This window comes from Lissotriton helveticus, chromosome 3_1 (genome assembly GCF_964261635.1).
Source record: "Lissotriton helveticus chromosome 3_1, aLisHel1.1, whole genome shotgun sequence".
Lineage (NCBI taxonomy): Eukaryota > Metazoa > Chordata > Amphibia > Caudata > Salamandridae > Lissotriton > Lissotriton helveticus.
In genome coordinates this window covers 1,330,373,768-1,330,399,934 of record NC_136061.1, presented here as the reverse complement: position 1 = coordinate 1,330,399,934, position 26,167 = coordinate 1,330,373,768, and the positions used below count along the sequence as shown (strand labels likewise).

General features: G+C 48.4%; 1 protein-coding gene across 2 annotated transcripts in view; it reads right to left on the bottom strand.

Moving 5' to 3' along the window:
- Positions 1-23,788, bottom strand: part of KCNJ1 (potassium inwardly rectifying channel subfamily J member 1) — a 661,201-nt gene extending 637,413 nt beyond the window's left edge. For both annotated transcript variants that reach the window (XM_078683899.1, XM_078683901.1), the window contains exon 1: positions 23,602-23,788. The gene's annotated coding sequence lies outside the window, so the exon portion shown is untranslated. The remainder of the gene's footprint in view (positions 1-23,601) is intronic.
- Positions 23,789-26,167: the final 2,379 nt, after the last annotated feature.

The window sequence follows — 26,167 nt, the reverse complement described above, 5'->3', positions numbered from 1 at the left end:
TTTAATTTACCATTCTGAAAATATCACTTGTATTAAGGTAATACAAGGCAACTGTGCCTTTCTGACAGTATCCTGGGACACAGGACTCTGAACAGCTCTGCTGTTGGTGTTTGTGTATTGTTTCCAGACAGTGGCACAAATGGGACTTAGGTGTGGACAGGATGGGGCACCCTCACAGGATGGTGTTAGAGGAGTTATACCCAGCTCCACTTACACTTCAAAGGGCTTTTCCTATTGCCCTGCCTTTTGTCACCCTAGATAGTTTGTAGCCTACACCAGGGGAAGTCGAAGAAGTATCCAGGGCAAGTTTTGGAGATAGGACAGGAAGCCCCCCTACACAACCAGCTGGCTCCAAAACCGCTCATCAGAACAATCCTAAACCTATGGAAGATTCAGAAAAGTATGCTATATAGCCAGAGGATTGCCCTGCTACTTAAAGGACAGCCTTGCTGTCTGAAGAAAGACGACAAGTCCTGCTTGCCTTGCTCTCAGACTATTCAGAATGATTTGAAGGGTCAGTGGACTGTCCTCCTGTGTGAGCTTTAGGGACACAACAAACTGGACTTCACCTTTATCTCAATGGACCTGTCTGAGTCCTGCTGCTGGACTCTGCAGGAGTGAGTCCTCATCTGCAAAAGGTGCCCAACACCCCCCCCAGGTCCTGGACTCTTGGCTGGTTGGGCTCCTCTTGACCACGAATGGGCCAGTTCACACCAAAACTTCGCCAATCGTGATGACCACCGAAACAATACTCAGATGAAACCTGCTCTTTGTGCCGACGACAGTGGCGGCAACTGGCATCATGAGACATGCACTTCTCACAACAGCAACAAAAGCCCCTGACGACTGCCAATTCAAAGATCCAACCACAAGTGGAGCTTCGTGCTACAGCAATGACCGTCTGCAACACTCAACCTGCTCTGCTAGCCGAAAGCCCCATCCTTGCGGCCTCCTCCAACGCGAAAGGAACTCTTCATGCCGGATTGGAGGCAGATTCTTCAGTAGGACGGAGTTTGTCCCTGTATCTGGCACATGTCCAACGCTCCATCGCGATCTGCCTGAAAGTGTGAATTTCTCCCGGCCTAGCACGACCAGATGATCGGGAGTGGTGAGTTGTGCTTTTAGATGCTATTTTCACTAAAACGTTAAAATTGAATATCTCTGGTTCAGCTAATTGAATTTTTGCCATTCTGGTAGAATTTTATTGATTAAAATGTAATCTATTTTTTAAATTTGTTTTTTCTTGTACTGTGTTTTCACTTTATTACTGTTTGTGTGTTGCATAAATACTTTACACATTGCCTCGAAGTCAAACCTGACTGCTACTGTGCCAAGCTACCAGCGGGTTAAGCCCTGGTTAATTTAGTGACTTTTATTGGTTTACTCTGACAAGGATTGTGGTTGCTGCCTGAGTGAGGCTTCCACCCCCTCAACCAGGAACCCAATTTCCTACATTGGTGTTCAGTGGTGGGATCCAGTACTTTTGTTTGTGCAGTGCCCCTCAGTGATTTGTGTAAAACCAAAATTCTCATATAAATAGTAGGAGATCAGATTTTTTTTTTAATTCTCCTCAACTGGCTACCTTAACCTTTTTCCAAATGTTATTCCTTCCTCACATTTGCTCCGCCTGAGACACCTGCTTGAGAAGTTGGAGTTGGAGCTTTAGCAGCATAAACAACGTCATGATGCCCGAGTTTTGGAAGCTCTTCAAGGACAGAGGGCTAACCTTCGAGAAGTGGGACAAAAGTGGACTTTGATAGCCCCCAGAGCCTGTAGGAGGTCTGCAGGGTGCAAACTACAACCAGACAGAAGGAGGGTAATGGCCCTGAGGAGGAGGAGATGAATGTGGAGAATGATGATGAAGAAGGAGAGGGCATGGCCTGAGGCCCAGAGCTACCGGAGAAGAAAAAACTGCCTAAATGAGCAAGAAGAGGGTGAAGCATGCCCTAGTCTCCCTTAGTTGGGAGATAAACTTAAAGTGTAGGCTTTTGCTCCCTGATGGTGGGAATCTTCAGTTCCATCAGATCACAGTAAACAGGATCCCAGTCTCTGCTCTTAAGGATACTGGTGCCAGCCAGACCATAGTAGTGGAAATACTGGTATCCAGAAATCAGTACACTGGAGAAGTGTGTAGGGTAACCCAGTCTCAGGAGCCAGGCTTTGCCACTCTATGGCTTTGGTATCCCTGGTATGGGGTGGCGAGGTGACCCAGAAGAGGGTCATTGCCTGTTCCAGATGCCCATTGACTGCATTCTGAAACAAGTTGCCACCAGTGCTAGAAGAGCTAGGAGGGGTGGCTTCCTAAGGCGCCCTGAAGGTTAGGTTTCCTGGGGCACTACTCCTAATAGGAAAGTACAAAGGCCCAGATGGAGGGGCAGTAGGTGGCTCTGCGTTTGGGGTTTGTGTATTACTTTCAGACAGTGATACAAAGGGGGTTTATGAGTGGACAGTAAGGACCATCCTGACAGGATAGCTGGGGAGGTGCTGTATATAGCTCCACTTAAACTTCAAAGAGCTTTGGCTACTCCTCACACACAGTGACCTGGCACCAGACCCACCCTGCCTTTTGTTACCCCAGACAGTTTGGAGCCTGGACCAGGGAGAGTGGCTGAACTTTCCAGAACCATTTTTTGGGTCTGGGAGTCCCCAACACAAAGGCTGGAACCAGGTATAAATATTGGATTAATGAAACAGAACAATTGATGGACATAATGTAGAACAATGTCATACATTCACCCCAGTACAAAGATCTGGGCCTAAATCCATTGTTTTTTTTGCTAACCATGCCATTCCAGTTTGGACCCAGCTATATGCAAATCAGTCTTGACCCGGTGATCAATGGGAACAGTCCAGCCCGAACTGCCAGGTCAGGTCCTCCCGGAACTGGAAACAAGCATCCTAGGACCGGTTTCGGGCTTTCAGCCCTCATCAGCCAGGATAGCTTGACTCCAGTGGCATGGAGAGCACGGGACCCAAGTCTGGGCATACCCCGTCCCACTCGGGGTGACAAATGCAAAAAGAATAATTGATGGCCAGAATGCAGAACAATTTCATACTTTCACCCCAGTACAAAGATCTGGGCCTAAATCCATTGTTTCTTTGCTCACCACGCCATTCCAGTTTGGACCCAGCCATATGCAAATCAGGCTTGACCCTGTGCCCAATGGGAACAGTCCAGCCCCAACTGCCAGGCAAGGTCCTCCCTGAACTGGAAAGAAGCATCCTAGGACTGGTTTCGGGCTTTCAGCCCTCATCATCCAGGAAAGCTTGCCGGCAATGGCATGGAGAGCACGGGACCCACGTCTGGGCATACCCGTCCTACTAGAGTGATAAATGCAAAAATGTAAATATTGGACTGCCAGAAAAACTCATGAGAATACACCTGAACCTGTGGAAGAGTCAGAAGAAGGACTGCCTACTGCTTGAAGGAATGCCCTGCTGTCTGAAAAAGGAACATTGGAACATTGCTTTATCATAGGCTACCCAGTGTGACTGCAGGGGTCAATTGGCTGATTTCCTGTCTGAGCTACAGGGACACAAAAAAGCTTCTGAGGCCTCCATGCAAGTTGGCCTGCCTGTACCTACCAGGACCTGCCTGAGTCCAGCAGCTGGCCTCTGCTGGAGTTAGTCCAGATTCCCAATAGGTGCCCCCTTCCCCAGGTCCTGGACTCTTGGATGACATCAGTAGAAGCTCGTCCAAGAAGAAAAATGTGAAAATCTTGAAGTTGCACTAGTCACAAATAGGCCAGTTCATGCTGAAACTAAGCTGCCCACAATGACTACCAACGTGAAGCTCCTGCTCTTCAAGACGACAATGACCGTTTCAGAGTGCCAATGTGAAGCTCCAGTGGTGATTATTTTTTTGTGCTACAGCAATGACCGCCTGCAACATTCACCCTGCTCTTCACACTGAAAGCCTCTCTTCAGCTAAACTAACCTGTTCCATGTATCTGACCCACGCTACAGTGTGTTATGCCTGAAATTGTGACTTTCTCCTGGTCTTGCATGACCACATGACCATAAGTGGTGCTTGGTGCTTTGTACTTTGTGCTTTGTGCTTTGTGCTTTTAACCCCTTCCCTGCTGCCGGCCATTTGACGTCGCGCGAGCTACCTCCCTGGTGCTGCGCACAACCAACGGCCGACGCGGCCCCGTCCACCCTTTAGAACACCCACCCCGCGGCGGAAAAAACGCCACGGTTAAGGCGTTAAGCACTATTTTTACTAAAACCTTTACCACTGACTATCTCTGCTTCTACTGATTGTTTTTTAGTTATTCGGGTACCATTTTATTCATTAGAATGTACTCTTTTTTAAATTGGGATGGAATTTCTTGTGTTGTGTCTTCATTTTATTACTGTTTGTCTGCTGAATAAATACTTTTTACAATGCCTTTAATTAAACCTGGTTGCTTTTGTGCAAGTTACCAGGGGGTTAAACACAGGTTAATTTAGTGATTGCTCATGATAAACTCAGGCGAGGATTGTGCTTATTGCCTGATTAGGGCTTCTACCCCTCAACCTATAACCCAGTTCCTTAAACCCCATTTTTCAGCCTATCCATGAAAGGATAGGGCAGTGAATACGGCTTGAAGTGGGATACAATGCCCTTTTAAATGTCTAGGGGTTTGCTACTTTGTGGGAGCAGTTAAACTGGAGGGATAATCACTATTTGAAGTTGGTGCCATTACACAGGAAAGTGGGAGGGAGTGCTGTGGGGCGCTGTGGCGGGACGGGGCAGGGTGGGGGGTAGTAAACTCCGGCATACGGAGGTACAGAGACAAGTAAATAAATAAAACAATTTACATTGTGCGCACTGCAACGCCAACCCTTGACCCGCTCACTCCACTCCCGCACGGCCCCCGTGTGCCCGGATTCTGCTGCCGCTGCCTGCTTGGCCCTCTTGCTGCCACCTCTCCTTAGGGCCCCTGCTCTCCAGGCTTGCCCTCGCTCTCCAGGCTTGCCCAGGCTTGCCCTCGCTCTCCCCCGCTCCGCTTTCCTGCTCTTTCCAACCCCCCTCTGCTCCCTGCCGCTGCTCTCCTGTGGCCCTGCCCCCTTCTCCTGTCTCCCGCTCCCCATTCGCAGCCCCACTCCCGCCTCCCAGCTGCTCTTCCCTCACACTTTGCCATAAATGTCGGGGACCACGCGTACGTGCAGTGGCCACGCGCAGCGGGCGCGCCGAAGGCGTGCCAAAGGCAAGCCCATCTACACCCGTCCACGCCTGGACCACGCCCAGCGCCAGAACCCCTGAACCCGCCAGAGCCAGCTAACCCGACTGAGCTAGGACGCCGCCACCCTCCATGCACTCAACACCGGCCGACATCCAGCCTGCTACCAAGCCACCCCGAAACGCACCCACGGAGCCTTCACCTGCCACGCCTGCTACTTCGCTTGCACTCGGTCCTGCACTGCGCCAGCCAAAACAGCCGCCAACAACAACCACCTCAAGTGCATCCTGCTCAACACCCGCTCCATCCACAGGCACGCCATCGAACTATGGGACCTCCTGGACAAAACAGCACCAGACGTCGCCTTCTTCACAGAAACCTGGATGAACGCCTCCTCAGCCCCCGACATCGCCATTGCCATCCCGGATGGCTACAAGATCATCCGGAGAGACCGCGTCAACCAGACCGGAGGAGGCATCGCCATCGCCCACAGAAACACTATCCGCATCACGACCAACACCGACGACACCCTCGCCACCGCAGAGCACCTGCACTTCCAGATTCACACCAACCCCAAGACCACCCTCAGAGGAACCCTCATCTACAGACCCTCGGAACCACGCTCACATTTCAGCGAGGCCATCGCAGACTTCATCAGCCCGCTCGCCCTCGCCTCCCCCGACTACATCCTCCTAGGAGACCTCAACTTTCACCTGGAGAACGACCAGGACAACAACACCACCGCCCTACTAGACAACCTCGGATTCAAGCAACTGGTCAACACCCCCACCCATTACGCAGGCCACACGCGTGACCCCGTCTTCTCCTCCAGCAACCCCATCTCCTTCAGCCACACCACCGAGCTCCACTGGACCGACCACAGCTGCGTACACTTCAACTTCAGGAAAACAACGACCCACCACCACCCTCAACTAACCCCCAGAAGATGCTGGAGCAAGATCACCACCGACCAACTCACCACCTCCTTGAGCCTAAACCCTCCCACCAACAACACGGACCCCCACGAAGGAGCCCGCAACCTCACAAAGTGGATCACCGACTGCGCCGACACCCTTGCTCCACTGAAAAACCCTCCCAGCAACCTCAACAGCAAGAAAGCCGCTTGGTTCACCAACGATCTCAAAGACTCCAAGAAATCCTGCCATGACCTTGAGAAAGCCTGGTGCCACAACCAGTCAATGGATAACATGACAGCCCTCAAGAACGCCACCTGCAAACACCACCAGCTGATCCGCACCACCAAAAGGTCATCCTTCAGAGAACGACTGGACAACAACACCCACAACAGCAAGGAACTCTTCAACATCGTGAAAGAGCTCTCCAACCCCAACGCCAGCAACAACGACATCACGCCTTCTCAAGACCTCTGCAACTCTCTGGCCACCTTTTTTCGGATGTATGACGTTACAACGCATACTTTTACCACGCCTACCATTACCACGCATTTTTTACAACGCAGGATCCATGACAACGCATACCATTACCACGCATGTATTTACAACGCATATACCTTTACAACGCATACAATTACAACGTAAGTATTGGTAAGTATATAATATTTTTTAATATTTAATTTATTTAAAATTAATATAATGTAATTTAATTTAATTAATTTAATTTAATTTAATTTAATTTAATTTAATTTAATTAATTTAATTTAATCAATTTAATTTAATGTAATTTACCCAAAAAATACCCCTTTTACCCAAAAACTCAAAACTGACCCTGAACCCTAAAAATACCCCTTTACCCAAAAACCCAAAACTGACCCTGAACCCTAAAAATACCCTTTTACCCAAAAACCCAAAACTGACCCTGAACCCTAAAAATACCCCTTTACCCAAAAACCCAAAACTGACCCTGAACCCTAAAAATACCCATTTACCCAAAACCCCAAAACTGACCCTGAACCCTAAAAATACCCCTTTACCCAAAAACTAAAAACTGACCCTGAACCCTAAAAATAACCCTTTACCCAAAAACTGAAAACTGACCCTGAACCCTAAAAATACCCCTTTACCCAAAAACTGAAAACTGACCCTGAACCCTAAAAATACCCCTTTACCCAAAAACTGAAAACTGACCCTGAACCCTAAAAATACCCCTTTACCCAAAAACTGAAAACTGACCCTGAACCCTAAAAATACCCCTTTACCCAAAAACTGAAAACTGACCCTAAACCCTAAAAATACCCCTTTACCCAAAAACTGAAAACTGACCCTGAACCCTAAAAATACCCCTTTACCCAAAAACTGAAAACTGACCCTGAACCCTAAAAATACCCCTTTACCCAAAAACTGAAAACTGACCCTGAACCCTAAAAATACCCCTTTACCCAAAAACTGAAAACTGACCCTAAACCCTAAAAATACCCCTTTACCCAAAAACTGAAAACTGACCCTAAACCCTAAAAATACCCCTTTACTTAAAAACTGAAAACTGACCCTGAACCCTAAAAATACCCCTTTACCCAAAAACCCAAAACTGACCCTGAACCCAAAAAATACCCCTTTACAAAAAAACCCAAATAACATTTTTAATAAAATAATATACTTACCAATACTTACGTTGTAATGGTATGCGTTGTAAAAGTACCTGCGTTGTAAATACATGCGTTGTAATGGTATCCGTTGTCATGGATCCTGCGTTGTAAAAAATGCGTGGTAATGGTAGGTCGTGGTAAAAGTTGCGTTGTAAAGGTTGTATACCCCTTTTTTCACCTCAAGATCGTTGACATACACGACAGCTTCGGCGCTCAGAACTCGTGCCCCACCACCGAACCTACACCCCTCACCACCACCCTGTGTGCCTGGACTCAGGTCAGCACGGAAGATACCACCCACACGATGAACACCATCCACTCGGGCTCCACAGCCGATCCCTGCTCACACCACATCTTCAACAAAGCCGACTCCATCATCGCACCCAAACTTCGGGACATCATCAACAACTCCTTCATATCCGCCACCTTCCTGGAGAGCTGGAAGCAGGCAGAGATCAGCGCCCTCCTGAAGAACCCCACCGCAGACCCCTCAGACCTCAAGAACTTCCGCCCCATCTCGCTCCTCCCCTTCCCTGCAAAAGTCATCGAGGAAACCGTCAACAAACAGCTGACAGCCTTCCTGGAGACGAACGGCTCCCTTGACCCATCGCAGTCCGGATTCCGAGCGAACCACAGCACCGAGACCACCCTCATCGCGGCCACCGACGACATCCGGACCCTGCTGGACAACGGAGAAACCGCCGCCCTCATCCTGCTCGACTTTTCGGCTGCGTTCGACACAGTCTGCCACCGCACCCAGACAACCCGCCTCCGCCACGCCGGGATCCAAGGAAAGGCCCTGGAATGGATAACCTCCTTCCTCTCTGACAGAACCCAAAGAGTCCGTCTCCCGCCCTTCCTTGCAGAAACCACCAAGGTCATCTGAGGTGTAACTCAAGGCTCCTCCGTCAGCCCCACCCTCTTCAACGTCTACATGAGCCCCCTCGCAGCCATCGCACGCAAGCACAACCTCAACATCATCTCCTACGCCGACGATACCCAACTGATCCTCTCCCTCACCAACGACCCCACCTCCTCCAGAGCCAGCTTCCAGGACGGAATGAAAGACATCGCAGACTGGATGAAGCTCAGCCGCCTGAAACTGAACTCAGACAAGACGGAAGTCCTCATCCTCTGCCCATCCATCTCCGCCTGGGACGACTCCTGGTGGCCCCCTGCTCTGGGCCCCCCACCCAAGCCCACGGACCACGCACGCAACCTGGGCTTCATCATTGACTCCTCCCTCACGATGGACAGGCAAGTTAACGCCGTTACCTCCTCCTGCTTCAACACACTCCACATGCTCCGTAAGATCTTCTGCTGGATCCCCACTGGAGCCAGGAAAACGGTCACCCAGGCCCTCGTCACCAGCCGTCTGGACTACGGGAACGCCCTCTACGCTGGGACCACCGCCAAACTACAGAAAAGACTACAGCGCATCCTTAACGCCTCAGCACGACTCGTCTTGGACATCCCCCGACCCAGCCACATCTCCGCCCACCTGAGGGACCTGCACTGGCTCCCCATCAGCAAGAGGATCACGTTCAGACTCCTCACCCACACACACAAGGCTCTCCACAACTTGGGCCCCGAATACCTCAACAATCGCCTCACATTCTACACGCCAACCCGCCAGCTCCGCTCCGCCAGCCTCGCCCTCGCCACCGTCCCACGGATCCGCAGAACAACCACCGGAAGAAGATCCTTCACCTACCTGGCGGCCAAGACCTGGAACACCCTCCCCACCCACCTACGACTCACCCAGGACCATCTCTCCTTCAGGAAGCAACTCAAGACCTTGCTTTTCGAGCAGTAGCAGCCCCCCCCCCAGCGCCTTGAGACCCTAGCGGGTGAGTAGCGCGCTTTACAAATACTCTTGATTGAACTCGACGATGCAGCGCACGCAATGTAAATTGTTTTATTTATTTACTTAACTCCATACCTCCGTATGCCGGTGTTTACTACCTCCCACTCTGCTCCTCCCTTGCCCTGCCCCACCGCCCGCAAGACTCCTTCAGCGAGCCGCCACTGCATACCCCTAGGACAGTAGTCCTTCTGGATCGGACAATCCATAACCAAACAAGAGGATAGGGTTGTGGTCATGCATCTGGGGTTCGTAGCAGATCTGTGCTACTGCCCACTTTGTATGCTGAAATTAGGCTTGCTCGTAGAGGTGGGCAAGTCACTGAAAGCTGGAGCCAGGCTCGGGCCTGCAGCCTGGCTGGGGCTCAGCTTCAGGTCTGATGGCACTTTGAGCCCATAATGAGCCGAGCATTCATGTGGCCTCTGCCTCCTTGCCTACAACTATCCAGGATGTGGCGTTACTGCCAGAGCTGCCAACCAGGTTCTAGTCTCATCATCGGTTCAACATCATGTGCTTCTGGGAAAATCACTCAATTTTCCCCGCCTATAAACAATGAATGTGATAGTGTAATATACCTAACGCTTTGTAAAGTACTCCAATACCTTCGGGTCGACTTCCAGATATACAAAAACTGCAGAAAAATGCACAAGGAGGTGAAAATATTGCCTTAACATGAGGAAAGACATATGTATACCCATTTCCTGACTGATTTGTACAAAGTGAAACTAGAAAACCTGGCTAAACCACAACTTCCCACTTAAATTGTGTGATCTTTGGACAAATATTTCCTTTCATCAAAACTTTTTTTTCCTTCATTATTGTGTAGCTATGCGAGTTCAGAATATGAGTTGTTGTTTAATAGACTGTAATGTTGCTCTATAACACGGATCCTTGCAAACATTTTTCAGGGGCCAAAAAGAAGTTCGGCCTGTGATGTGACCAAGGACTGCATTGACGCCAGTGGGGTGGCAGGAGGGGGATTGGGGGGGAATTGACTGTAAGATTGGTGTAGGTAAACAAGGCACATACATCTAGTGGCTGGACTGAACAATGTGAAACCAGAAAACAAGGGATTGGTCTCAGCTACCCCCTTTACCAAATTGTGTGATTATAGGCAATTGTTTTATTTCATTTTCCCTTTATGATCACATACAAGAGGATCTCAAAAATCCATGATTTAAGTGTGCACATAACAGCTAACTTAACTCTTTAGTTCACTATTTGCATTGAAGGCAGGGTGGGGGGGAAGAATTTATTTTTCTAAATTCAGGTTTGAAAACGATCCCTTTTAAATTAATACTTCCCAATGCACTGATATAATTTGATGTACTAAGGTTAAATAGTTCTGTAAATGAAACATTTTTTATATTTTGAAGGGTCATATTTTTATACTTTTACTAGAAGATCTCTTAAAAAATGAAGAAGTTCTTAATGTTAAGCGGCACAGGCCTCCCGAGTTACTGCCTTTCTTTAACGCCAATTAACTTTTAAATAAATGCTTGCCTGTTTATTTAGACATTTTTTATTGATAGTACTAAGTCCAGTAAACAGCAGGCCAGTGCTGCTGTTGAACAGGGGGGCACATGCAATGGTCAGGTGGCCGCATGCAGCACTGAGCCGTACTTTGAGTATCAATGTTCTATAATAATCTGGTTCACGTACAGTGTTTATCTGACAATTGTCTTGCCTCATAGTGCACTAATGGTTCATGGTTAAAAACTATCACTTTCAATAATAAGAACTTCTTGGTGCAGTGCTAATTGTGATTTATTGAAGTAGAAGCTACATATGTTAAGGAAATACTCAGTATTTTCTTGCATTTTGAAGTGGCTTTATCATATTTCATATTATCATATCATATAGGGGAGAGGAATTGGCCTAACGGCTAGGGCAGTTGGCTTCGAATTTTGGGAACTGGGTTCGAGTCTTGGCAATGACACTGGACATCCTGTGGTTCTGGGCAAATCACTTAATCTCCCCGTGCCTAACAACAACAAAAATGAATATGTCCTCATGTAATGCAACTGGTGCTATGTAAAGTGCTCTGACACCCGATTCGGGTCAAGTTCGCGTTATATAAAAATCTGTTAAAAAATATATATTTCATGTGATGTTTCGTGCTAATTTTTGTGTGATTTACACAGGATACATTTCTAGGTATCCAGGGCAAACACGCCACCGAAGTCTGAGACACCATCTCCAGCTTTGCCCCCGATGTGACCATCAAAGAGACCTGGTTCACCCCCGCGTCCACCATGGACATTGCCACCGCAACTCCCAGTAGATACAAGATGAAATGCTACGACTGCACCAACAGACACGGAGGTGGCCTTTCCATCATAGACAAGGAAGCTATCATCTGTACTACCACTGAAGACTAAACCATGCTATATATGGAACTCCTGAATTTCCAGTTCCATACTGACAACAAAACCACCATTAGATTAACCCTTGCATACAGACTCCCAGGACCACGAACTGGCCTCAGTGACGCCATCACAGAATTCATCACCCTGCGTGCCATCGAATCCGAACAGTATGTCCTTCTGAGAGACCTCAACTTTCTCCTGGATGACCCACACAGACACCAACTCCACCGACCTCCTGGAATGAATGGACAACATTGGCCTCACAAAGCAGGTCTCAGCCCCCACCAACAGAGCTGGACACACACTGGACCCCATCTTCACGTCCGAAAACAGAATCAGATACAGACACACTATGGAACTCACGTGGTCCGATCATTTCATCATACACTTTACCATTGCCGATCGCCCAGCACCACCCACAACCATTACATTGCTCCTTTCCATAGCTGGACCAAGCTCACCCAGCACCAATGGATCAACACCCTCAGTCTATCCTAGCCCAACATCTCCACCAACCTGACCCAGACAGTAAAGAAGTTAAATGCCTTAATCACCTGCACTTCCAAACATGTCGCCCCCACCAAACCAGCCAGAACACACGGACCCACCAAATGATCCAGCCGGTACACACCAGAACTCAGCGCTGTGAAATGCAGCTGCAAACAACTGGAAAGAAAATGGCGCTCCAGCAGGAGCAACGGTGATCGAGACATCTTCCAGTCTGCTCTCAACAACTACCACAACCTACACAAAAGTGTTAAAAAGATAGCCTGACACACCGCACTGAGGCCAAAGCCAACCAGACCAAGGAACTCTTTGTCATCGTCAGAGAGTTCACCTGCCAGTCAGTCACAGATAACTCGACTCCGTTCTCACAGGAAATCTGCGACGCCGTCGTAGACCACTTCCACAACAAGATAGCCACCATATACAGAAACTTCGAGCTTCAAGCCTCCTACCTTCTTAGCATCTCCATTCCCATGAAGACAGCCACCAACCACCTGCTCACCACATGGGAAAAACTCAGCACAGCTAACACCAAGGCCTTAATGAACTCCATCCACTCAGGAGCACCCTCCGAGCCATGCCCCCATTGACTTTTCAACCTCGGCTGCGACAAGATCAGCCACCAGTTCACTGCCATCCGCAACTCCTCCATCTCTACAGCCACCGTCCCTGATGCCTGAAAAACTCAGAGGTCCAACCCCTCCTCAGGAAACCCTACACAGACCCCACCGACCTCCAAAACTATTGCCCCATCTCACTGCTCCTGATCCCTGCCAGAAGACCATCAACCTCCAACTCACTGAACACCTGGATATAAAACAACTTTCTAGACCTTCAGAGCCAAGCACAGCACCAAGATGGCCCTGATTACCGCAACAGATGATACCAGTACGTTACTTGACAGAGGGGAATCAGCCGCACTAATCGTTTTTGAACTCTCCGCCTTCGACACCGTCTTCCACCACAAACTCATAAACCATCTGCACAGATCGGCATCAAGAATGACTCTCTTAGATGGATGGAATCTTTCCTCACGAGTTACAAACAGAGAATTAATCTCCCACCCTTCACCTCAAAGCCCAAGAACACCATCTGCGGCGTCCTGTGAGGCTTATCCATCAGTCCCACCCTCTTTAACATCTACATGACGACGCTAGCAGGCATCATCAGAACTCAACACATCAACATCATCTCCTACACCGATGACACCCACCTTGTCCTCACACTCTCAGCGGACCCACTACGACAAAATCCAACTTTCACAACTGCATGAAGAATGTCTCAGCCTGGATGAAAGACAACTGCCTGAAGCTCATCAAGGACAAGACCGAAATGCTGATTTTTGACAGTCACACCTCCCTCTGGAACACCTTCTGGTGGCCATCGGTACTCAGACCCACCCCTACTCCGAAAGATCAAACCTGCAACCTTGGCATTATCCTCAACAGTGAACTCTCCATGAAATGAGAGGTCAACGCCGTCTCCTCAGCCTGCTTCCAAACGCTCTACATGCTCCGAAGAATCTTCAAGTGGCTACCCACCAGCATCAGCCTTCGAGACTACACCAAAGCACTATGGGCCAGATGTATGACCCACCAATTTGCGACTCGCAGATTGTGTCACATTTGCAACCCACAATTTGCGACTTGCAATTTGGAATGTACAACAGTGTCTCAGACACTGTTTGCGTTTCCCAATGGGGTCGCAAATTGCATGCCTCATTAATATTCATGAGGCAGGCGCAATTTGCAACCCTATTAGGAATGGCTAGCACTCCCAGGGATGGTGGCCTGCTGGGGTCAGCAGAGCACCATGTCTGAGACTGCTTCTAAATAAAGCATTTTTTTAAATGCAGCCCGTTTTCCTTAAAGGATAACAAGATGCATTGTAAAATAAAGAAAAATGAAATTATTTTTTATCCATTCATGAAGGGAAAGGGGTGTCCTGGGGACCCCTTACCGTTTCTGAATGGTTTACCACCTACTTAGGTGGTAAATTGGAAGTGTTTTGCATCTGCAATGGCGGTTGCAAAATATTCATACATACAAATGCATGTCGCTATTAGGAAGGGACGCCCTTGGCACGCCCCTTCCGAATAGCAAGTCACAAACCTTTTGCGAATTGGTAAAATTTACTGATTCGCAAAGTGAGGTTTGTACATTGCCATGCCCTAAATTGCGGTCACAAATGGGCCAATAGCTTGTTTGTGACCGCAATTTAGGGTTGTATATCTGGCGCTAAATGCAGGCACCACAGATGACCTCATGAGAAGATTTCAGACCATCCAGAATGCAGCAGCCAGGCTGATCCTCAACCTGCTCAAAAGAACCCACACCTCCCAGCACCTGAGAGACCTCCACTGGCTCCCCATCAAGAATAGATACCAATTCAAGCTCCTGACCCTTGCCTACAAAGCCTTCCATGACTAAGGACCAGCATACATGAACCACCACTTGATTTTCACCAGCCATCCAGAAACCCCCGCTCCACTCACCTCGCCCTCACACATTAACTGCTGCCACACCAGAGGACGATCCCACCAGAGTACGATCCTTCTCCCACTTGACCCCCAGATCCTGGAATGCCCTTCCCCTCCACCTTGGCAGAAGGAAGGGACTCAAGACCTGGCTTTTTGACTGAGCCCCAGAGCCCAGCACCTTGATAATCTCACGGGTGATAAGCGTGCTTTATAAATACAGTTTGATTGATTGATTGCTCATGCATGGGTCCTAAGATCCGGCCACGCCCTTCAGTTGGTACTGCACTTCACCCGCGCCGCACGTTCCCCGCTCCGACCCCGGTCCAGCGCAGCTGAGGCTGTTTGAGTGGAGGGCGGACCGGGCGAAGCGAGACCCACCCCCTGGCACCGCCTACCTCACAGCACATAAGGACAGAAGCTGCGCAAGACGCGAGAGAGGAGACTGGAATCACGCTTGTAGGGCCGTATCTTTGTGTGTTTGTAGTAACGCTGCTTTTAAAACTGTTTATTTTATTTTATCTGCACTTTCACCCGCGCCGCACGCTCCCCGCTCTGACCCTGATCCACCACAGTGGAGGCTGTTTGAGTGGAGGGCGGACCGGGCGAAGCAAGACCCACCCCCTGACACCTCCAATTGGTACATATGCAGCCCTAGGCAATATTTACATACAATATACAAGGCACAAGCCTGTGCCCTACTTAACACATGTAAAACATAGACAAAAAGGGGACAGAACATGACACAAAGGGCTTTTAGGCAAAAGCTTAGAACTAGGTTATACTGGTAATTGCACAGTGTCAAAAGTACAACAGAACATCATTTGCACCTTTACACTTAAGAGACAGGTTTTTTGGAAATGTATAAGGTGCATAAAGTTGTCGACGGCGTTTCGATCCGTTTAACACGATATGCGGATCATCATCAGGACATGTGATTAATGCCTAACAATATAAAGCCTCATTTGCTGTGAGGGAGCCGAGGGATTGCATGGCTCCGGTAGCATCTGCGATATTCAGGAGAGGCAGTGTGGTGTATCGGGATGCCCGATATTAGGGTCCCAAGGAAAGCGTCAAAGGAGCCGGGCATATAGCTGAACCCGCGATTTAGCAGCCCTGTCCCTGCACCATTCTGGTTATTATGCCATGCACGTTGATGAGTGATCGATAATGCCGCTATATATAAACATGTGTTAAGTAGGGCACAGGCTTGCGCCCCACCTTGTATATTGTATGTAAATATTGCCTTGCATCGCTAAATGAGTAAATATTCGGCCTCTGTCCGGCTGGGCATGTCAAATCAATATAGAAACGATTGAGTCTATATTTATTAGTTCTATTACTGCTTTTGTAAGGGACCACTGTTGCCTTAAAGAGTTGTGAACTTTTACACCATAACCGGCTCGGGACCATGGAGTTTAAAGACGTGATGCATGGGGACCTCCTCTATAGGATGCGCCGAGCATTTGATCTCTGGCAGTGCTTAAAATGGGCCGGTACTGAGTACCGGCACTATTTTTTTTTTGAGAGGGGGAGTACTTGCACTTCTCAAGAATGACGTAATACTTTTAATTGGAAAAGTACCAGCAATTCTCAGAAACAAACAGCTACTCTGGTTAGGGTGACCAGATGTCCCGGTTTTCCCCGGATGGTCCCCATTTTTGGAGAAGTGTCCCGATGTCCCAACACTTTTCTCCGGGTTTTTAAACAGTTTCCAGGTTAAACATAGAAATGTCCCTTTTTTTATTAGTGTTTCGGTTGAGCATGCGCCTGCATGCTCTCTTTGCACTGCTTAAGGCGTGACGTCACTTAGGTGAGCGTTGCAGCAGGAAGGGAAATCCTTTGAAGAGAGACACTTTCTCTCAGGATTTCCCTTCTCTTTCTACAACGCAGAGCCACCTACGGGTTAGGATCAAACTTGGTGCTCGAAACTGCATATCAAGATATGGATGGCAATGACGTCTTCCTGAAATTGGCTGATCAGACAATGTAAGTGGGCTCTATAGAGACCCCCGATAAGCAAAGTCTTCCTTTCTGTCAAAGTTATCCAGACCACTGACTGCTTTTGTAGGACAAAGGTTACTGTTGGAAGATATTTGAACCTTGCCCTTGACCTTATTCTGGACAGTACTGGGCCCATCGAAAAACATATTTCACATGAAAAGGCATTGCTAACAGACATCATAAATGATTCCTCACTGGTGGATGTCTGGTGCATAGAACACTCTGCTGACAAATTTACTTTTTTTCACAAGTATATTACACCTCATCATGAAGCAATTTTTTTCAAAGTAACAAACACAATATCCCAAATGGTATTATTCAAGAAAGACAATTAAACATGTAAGCGAAAGGCATTACGCGAACAGAAACAAGGAGACTCATTTGTTTACGAAGTGTGCTCATGGGAGAGACATTTGTCTCTCAATTGCAGGCATTATACAGGGCTTCATCTGGTGAATTCTCAGATGCAGAGGATGAGTTCTTAGACTCTATTAGCATTTCCACCTTACAAATGAAGGTCCACAGTTTCTAGAGGGACAGATTTCCACAACGAAATTCCTTAAGCCACAGCAGTCTTCCCACGTGTAAGTCGCCCGAGGAGAATTGCGGAAGCAGAAATTAAAGGGTCCCAAGTCTAATTTCCAATAATCCAATTATAATGTTGTTACCCACAAGAGGAAAGAATCATCCGAATTGTGAAAATTATACAACAGAATCACTTAATGTGGTTATCAAGATCCTAGCTAAAATGTTATCTACCAGACTGCACAAGGTGATACCATCTCTCATTCACACCTCTCAGTTGGGCTTTGTCCTAAGGCAATCGTCTAGGAGTCACCTGAAGACAATAGGCCATCTATTGTGGGATACTTCCGACTTGGAGGAAGGAAGCACATCCATATCCCTCGATGCTGAAAACGTGTTTGATTGTGAGGCGTGGCATTAGCTTTTTGAGTTAGTGGACAGGTTTGGCCTTGATCGGTCTTTTATCTCCCAAGTGTGATGGCTTCATCGAAAATCAATAAAACAAAATTAACTGTAGCAGACTTTGTGGCTTGCTCCGTGTTACTAGACAGAGGTTCCCACTACTCTCCATCCGCCTGGCTTTAGAACCAATAAAAGACCTCTGATTTGTTGTCTGTAATGCTTCAACTCGGTCTGTAGAGGGAGCTGTCATTGTAGTCCTTTTTCTATGTCTATGACAGCGGTCACATATCCTACTTTCATGTCGATGGTTACTGCAAACCGTAGTCCTACTTCTTTGTCTATGACCTGTCCCCGTTTTTAGGTCTTGCCTATGCAGCGCGCATGCACTGCTTAGGAGACCTTTAGCCGTCGTTCAGCTCTTTTTTATAGCACATACTCGTGCTTGTGGTGGCATACACCTTGCGGGAGCGCACAGGGGCGTGCCACAAGCACAAGTGTGTGCTTCGAAAATGAGCAGACTGCTCGTGCATGCATGCAGCACTCCCGGGCTCTCTCTCTCTGTCTCTCTCTCTTTCTCTCTCCTGCTCTCTCTTTCCCCCTCTCTCTCGCTGTCCCCCTTTCTCTCTCTCTCTCACTCTTTCCCTTTAGGACATTAAGGGTTAGAACGCATTTAGTACTCCAAGTGAAAGGGTTTTTCAGACCACTTGTTTCCATACCTTTTTCCTCCCTTCTCAGTCACTATGTCTTCTCAGCTCTCATCTCCTACTTAGTCCAGACGTTTCCTCTCTGCCCTCCCCCCCCCGGGAGTATCTCTTTGTCGTTCTTATAGCTGTCCCCTCTGACCTCTTGCCCGCCGACCTTCCTCACCCTACCCTTTGTTGTCCTGGTATGGGCCACGCACTATACTCAGGCAGCACACGCTTGGCACACCAGCGTTTTGTACAGCGAAGACACGTGTAGTCTAAAGTTGAGACTTACAGCAGGGGGATGGGGAGCACTGAAAGAGAAAACAGGCAAAACTCACAGCAGTAAAACTTAAGACAGACTAAGGCCATTTCCCAGTGCTATTTCCCATCTGCGACTCCTTTCGGGACTCCGCTCTGTTCTGTGCTGCTCAATGTGAATGGCTCATTATTATTTATCCTGCCCTGCTCCTTCAGCTTAGCATTAGCATTTCCATTTTGGTCTCCACCTGGACCTAGAAGTGTCAAGTTTCCATTCTATCTCGTTCGTTTATGCATTTTGGCATAGCACGAACATTACCCAAATGTGTTAGAGCGCATAACAATAGAACAGGTTTCATTAAAAGAAATATATTTTTTACAAACAGTTTTTTTTTATGATCTTTACAAAAGTCACAAAGTAATGGGTAGATCCCTACGGACAGTTGTTTCGATTTTTGCAAAGGAATCGACTTAAATTTGTTAGAGGATGTATGTGTGAATACTTGCCAAAGGGCCCGATTCGGGCGGGAAACTCCTGTTTTTCAGGTAAACTGAATAACAGTCAATGGTGGAAATACATTCTCTCGATTAGTTTTTTCAATTCTCTCAACTTTCCCCTTCTAAAATGTTGCCATGTATGGTGGTGTAGTGGCAGCAAAGTTATGTCAAGTGAGGTGGATGGAGGTAGTGCAGTAATCTGAGTCTCGGAGAGTACATTATGATAGGGGATGTGTCCTACATGCCAACGTTTTAGAGCTGGCAAGTGCGAGATAAAAACAAGCACTTCCAATAAAATAGGTCTCGCATTTGTGAAAGCTAGAGCTCTTGGTGATGAAAATGACAAACGTTACCATTGCTATCATAGAACAGAACGTTTAAGGACATAATAATGGCATCATTGTCACGCGCAGGACCCACAGGTTGTATTTCTTCTAGCCACAGCAAGGACAGTCACCAGTGGCACATGAAGTAACACGAAATGTTGTAGCACCCAAGATAATGTGCTGCATGGCTAAAATACTTATAAGGTCCCAAAGGCGAGGCCTATTGGCTATGCCAATGCTTGTTTGTTTTGAGAATCTGGTCACCCTAACTCTGGTACGGGGTACCTGAACTTCTATTTTTCCATTGAAAGCATTGCCTCCGAGTACAATTACTGCCTGGTCCCTCGCCCTCGTTACAGGAAGCTGATGCACCTGAGCACGAGCCCACCCACCAGCGCAACGAACCCCAGCCAAGCGGCCACCAACCTCACGAAGTGGATCAGCGACTGCGCAGATGACCTCGCCCCTCTAAGGACCCCGCCCAGCAGACCCGGCAGCAAGAAAGCCCCATGGTTCACCGACGAACTCAAGCGCTCCAAGAAGAACTGCAGAGCCCTTGAGAACGCCTGGCGCAGAGACCCCACACCGGACAACATGACTGCCCTCAAGCTCGCCACCCGAAAACACCACCAACTGATCCACACCACCAAGAAAACTGCATTCAAGGAACGACTGGACAACAACGCACACAACAGCAAGGAACTCTTCAACATCGTTAAAGAGCTCTCCAACCCCAACGCCGGAAACAACGACATCACCCCTTCGCAAGACCTCTGCAACTCCCTCGCCTCCTACTTCCACAACAAGATCGCGGACATACACAACAGCTTCAGCACTCAACCGACACATGCCACGACCGAACCACCGCCCCCCACCACCACCCTCCGCGCCTGGACCCCGATCAGCACCGAAGACACCATCTGCACGATGAACTCCATCCACTCCGGATCTCCGACCGACCCCTGCCCTCACCACGTCTTCAACAAGGCCGACGCTGTCATCGCACCCCACCTGCGGGACATCATCAACACCTCCTTCGACACCGCTACCTTCCCGGAGAGCTGGAAGCACGCCGAACTCAGCGCCCTACTGAAGAAACCATCAGCCGACCCAACCGACCTCAAGAACTACCGACCCATCTCGCTGCTCCCGTTTCCCGCAAAAGTCATCGAGAAGACCGTCAACAAGCAGCTGGCCGCCTTCCTCGAGACGAACGGAGCCCTCGACATCTCGCAGTCGGGCTACCGGGCCAACCACAGCACCGAGACCGCCCTGATCGCAGCAACCGACGACATCCGAGCCCTGCTCGACAACGGAGAAACGGCGGCCCTCATCCTCCTAGACCTCTCCGCGGCCTTCGACACTGTCTGCCACGGCACCCTAGTACAACGCCTCAGCAACGTCGGAATCCAGGAGAAGGCACTAGAGTGGATCATCTCCTTCTTCGCCGGAAGGACACAGAGAGTCCGCCTTCCCCCGTTCAGATCTGAAGCCACCGAAGTCATCTGCGGCGTTCCTCAGGGCTCCTCGCTCAGCCCAACCCTCTTCAACATCTACATGAGTCCCCTCGCAGCCATCGCACGCCAGCACAACCTCAACATCATCTCCTACGCCGACGACACTCAGCTGATCCTCTCCCTCACCAACGACCCCGCCACCGCCAGAGCCAACCTACACGAAGGGATGAAAGAGGTAGCCGAATGGATGAAGAACAGCCGCCTGAAACTGAACTCTGACAAGACGGAAGTCCTCATCCTGGGATCCTCACCCTCCGCCTGGGACGACTCCTGGTGGCCCCCCGCCCTAGGCAGCGCACCCAAACCAACAGACCACGCACGCAACCTGGGCTTCATCCTGGACTCCTCCCTCTCCATGACCAGACAAGTCAACGCCGTCTCCTCGTCGTGCTTCAACATCCTACGCATGCTACGCAAGATCTTCCGGTGGATCCCCACCGAGACCAGGAAGACGGTCACCCAGGCCCTCGTCACCAGCCGACTGGACTACGGCAACTCCCTCTACGCCGGAACCACCGCCAAACTCCAGAAAAGACTCCAGCGGATCCAGAACGCCTCAGCACGACTCATCCTGGACATCCCCCGTCGCAACCACATCTCCGGACACCTGAGAAACCTGCACTGGCTCCCGGTCAACAAGCGAATCACCTTCCGTCTCCTCACCCACGCACACAAAGCCCTACACAACCAAGGCCCAGGATACCTCAACAGCCGCCTCAACTTCTACGCTCCCAAACGCCATCTTCGATCGACCGGCCACGCCCTCGCTGCCGTCCCCCACATCCGAAGAGCCACCGCAGGGGGAAGGTCCTTCTCCTATCTCGCCGCCAAGACTTGGAACTCCCTCCCGACCCACCTCCGCCTGACCCAGGACCACCTCGCCTTCAGGAAGCAGCTCAAGACCTGGCTGTTCGAGCAGTAGTGGACCCCCCTCCCCTAGCGCCTTGAGACCCTCCGGGTGAGTAGTGCGCTATACAAATATTTTGATTGATTGATTGATGGTTTAGGCGGCGGTCCGTTCCTACTGTAAAACATTAGGTGGAAATTATACACTAATTTCAGGAAACTGGAAGTCCTCAGAACGTGCCCAGGATTCATGCAGTGGTCAGCACTACAGACCGCGAACGCACGTCCTCCCACTCTCACGCATCCTCCGCGACACCTCTAGAGGACCGACCTTTCAGAACTCGGAAAAGCCATCAGTCAGTTCATGCCTCAATATTGTCTCTTCCACGGCTCATCTCAACAACAAACTCTCTCAGTCTCAAAGCTTCGCAGTACTGTACTGCGATTTGTAGGAGGTAAAACTGTCCGATTCTGATATAAATAGAGCCTAAAGTCACTCCGTACGAGCAGCGCCAACACTTGACTCCCCTCCTCGCCACGAGATAAATCTTCACTCATTCCAACGGCTCAACCTCAGCAGCACCCCGAGAGTCTCTGTTCTCCCCCGTGCTTCCAGACAACATCTGAGTAACCCTGAACTCTTCCATTACACTGCACATGGTCCCCTTCGCGCCTGAGTGCCTCTGGGAACCTCTCATATCCACACAGGCTTTTCGTCAGCACCTGTGCGTCTTTCTAGGTCGTCTGCCTCACTCTGAGGATCGCCAGTCGCTCTTGCTCAATGCCTTAGCCTCGCCCTAATGTCCAAACCTCCAAGACCACAATAATGTACCTCACTCCTGACGCCTCCGTATTCCTGCCCTCAGACCCTACGGAGCAACAATCTATAGGGGCTTATTAAGACAGAAAATAGGCCTGGGCACCAAAATAAAAGTGACCCGGTTACCGAATCGGATTTCTAAAAAAAGTGTCCTACATTCTGCAGTATTCTACTTGTAAATGCAGGTGGTCTATGTGTTTTGCAAACTGTGGGAGACGATGCGCATCGGTGCTTGCTGCAGGCAATATTTGTTTTAATTATCAGGAAAAGCAACAGGTAAAAACGGCTCAGAAGACCCTAAAAAAGACCAACCCATAGTCAAAAACCCACCCCACACACATAGTGACCGGGCACACCAGCCCTTCGGACTTTGACTAAATGCCTTTCAGGCGCTCAGACCCTGGCCTCTATGGAGCAGCCGCGGGAGAAGTGGGGGCGCGCCACAGTCAGAGGAAGCTGGCAATGCGATGCCCTCCCTGCCATAACGTGGGACAATACTACTAACCAACTCACTTACCGACAAAATCGCCTACGGTGATTACGTTTTCACAGCTAGGCACATTTAATTAATTCATTCATCATTCTTTCCTAATGCAATTGCAACTGATTTCAATCTAGCTTTAAGACGCAAATTCCCCTTCTTTCTGAAGTGGTCGTATACAAATGCCAAAATTAAATAAATAAATGCGTTTGAGACATCAATAGCCCACTTCATTGAACATCGTCATAGCAGAAATCGCAACTTATTACGCTCAAATGAGAAAAGAAAGCATACCTCGCTTTACAGGTGCCCCAAATTTGGACGGCAGAGCTACACAGCGCTACAAAGGCCAACAAGAGTTGCTGTTGAGTGTTGGGCCTCCTCAGCTCAATAACTGCTTGGTCAGGTGCGTTCCAGCACCCCCAGGCCAAGCAGGTTCCTTGGAGTGAGTTGGAACCGGCTATTGGCCTTAATTAAATGCAGCGGCACATCCTGAACATAGCTCACCTTCCTACCATTCACTAATAGTGGGCGGGCTCCTGGAGGTAGATTAGGAGGCGGTGTGCTGGCTGCCAGAAGCTAATTATGTGTGTGTGCATAGCCTCATCCTTTCATATAATGGAGACGCAGGCGATGAATGGTGACGCTAGGTCAATCAAGGAGCAGCTACTCACGGTTTCACCCTGGAATAGGAGCTCTCAGAACTTCACTCCTCTAATCAAGTTTGACTTGTTTTCGGTGCACTGCCATCGCGACAACATTGCTGTTACACGTGGTGGAACTGGACTATACACGCCTCACAGCTACGCGGGCAGCGTCAGTACACTGCACGTGAAAAGGGATACATGCGTTGTAGTAAAATGGAAGTAGGGGCGAGAGGGTGCAACTATCCCTTTCTTTTGCAAAAAATAGAAACAATCTTGGCACCCTCTTTAAATTATAACGCAATTGCGGCTTGTTTCTTTTTTCAAAAAACGTATAGCTTTTGGTTTTCCAAAGTTGCATTAAGTGGTCGAGGTGCATAAAAAAGCATGGGAACAGTGACACTGAGCACAATGGGAGCGGGGTGAGTTACCGTGGGGGTGTGGTCTAAAACAAAATATTCTGTATCTTTTTTAAATGTTTCACGTTCAGGTAGAAATTTAAAAAAATGCATTCGGATGAATACAAAACATCCACAAAAGATACAATAAGACAGTCATACAATATACAATCATTACATACCGATAAAACATCACGACTAATTAAAAACAAAACACGACAATGGAGTTACACAAATCTAGGACAATACACCCTATCGTGCCAACATGACCTCGTCCCTATCGTGCCAACAGTGACCTCGTCAATACAAAGCATGAGAGATCACTCTATTCCTGCCTGAGAGCCTAGTTCTATGAGCTGTCGGCAGAAAACATAGTGTGGAGGGTATGTGAGTTTGTTAACAACAGCAGGTGCACAAAGTGCCACTTTAGCCTGCCTAAATAAACTTCAAGCTCTTTAATAAAGGCTGGAGGAAGTGTTTTCTAGGCTCGGAGAGCAATTTACACAATAAAACAACATGAAGCGTGTCCTGTGGAGATCTGAGATCGGGGACACAAGGGCCTCTTTGAATTAGAGGAAGAAATCCAGATGGAGAGGGTAAAAGGTGATGAACTTGATTAAATCTGAAGCGTGTAATAAAAAATCTATCTTGGGCTCTAGAAAGTACAAGGAGATGTGGCTCCATAACTGACACAGATTTTGACATTGCATAAACTCTCACTGTAGATTTGCTGAGCTCAGTATTTTCACGCTGGGCAGTACTTCAGGTAAGTACCTTTTGCTTTCAGGTAACTACATATAAAATAATGCACAGCTTGAATGGAAGGGAAATTGAAATTATGTTAAACAGTGTGAAATGCACTATTGTACAGTATGTAATCCTATTTGGTAATGCACTGCACCTGAGAACCACAGAACTAAATCCTGGTTGGTGCAGTGGAGAATAGTGACTTGTGTATGGTTAGTTGCACAAGTTCCAGTCTGTGATAGAAAGCACTGTGAACATGTAAGTCATTATTTTAAATTTGCATTCCACACAGGATAACTAACATAGGCAGCTACAAAATCCGCAAAAAGGCTTAAGATAAAGTGCTTTAAAAATATAGATTTTACTAATACGCAAACTGTTCGCAGTGCACATTTTTTTTATAACTGTCTTTTAAAAGCACACACTTCACAGTTTCGCCGGTATCTCCCTTCCAATACCAGCTTCCAGGTACCTTTTATATTTGTAGATACACCAGTTGGGCACATTTACATTTCTTTCAGGCAAGCAGGCACCTTTGCAAGAAGGTTAGTTTATTTGTCTGCCCCTCTTTTCTTTGGCACAGCACAGGAAACTCCCTGCTTTACACTTCAGCTGAAGCATTATAACAATCAGATTGAACTGTCCCAGGACAGTTGTCGTTTCTCAAAAAGTTGCGGGACTGTTTTTCTAAAACTAAAAAAGTATCCGGACACAGTGCCTCTCACACTCCACTCCCCACTTTGACCAGTGATTGCATTAAAGTGATAGAATTTCATCTTATCACTTGTGTTTTTAGACACACTAAGCCAACACATGTTTCGCATTGGCCTTGATTGGCTTGTGAGCTTTTTATAGACATCGCTGTCACCGTAATCAATTGTATTGTGATTGCATTTAGAAATGTATTACTGTGCTGTTCTGCATACCCTATGAGTCAGTAGGTTTATAGATGGCCATACATAAATTGCTTGATCTGGGCTTTCAGTGGGATGAAAAAAGTGTGTGTGCATGTGGGGGGGAGGTAATCCTTAACCGAAGTGTGGCCTGTTTAATTAAGAAAAGGGGGTGGTG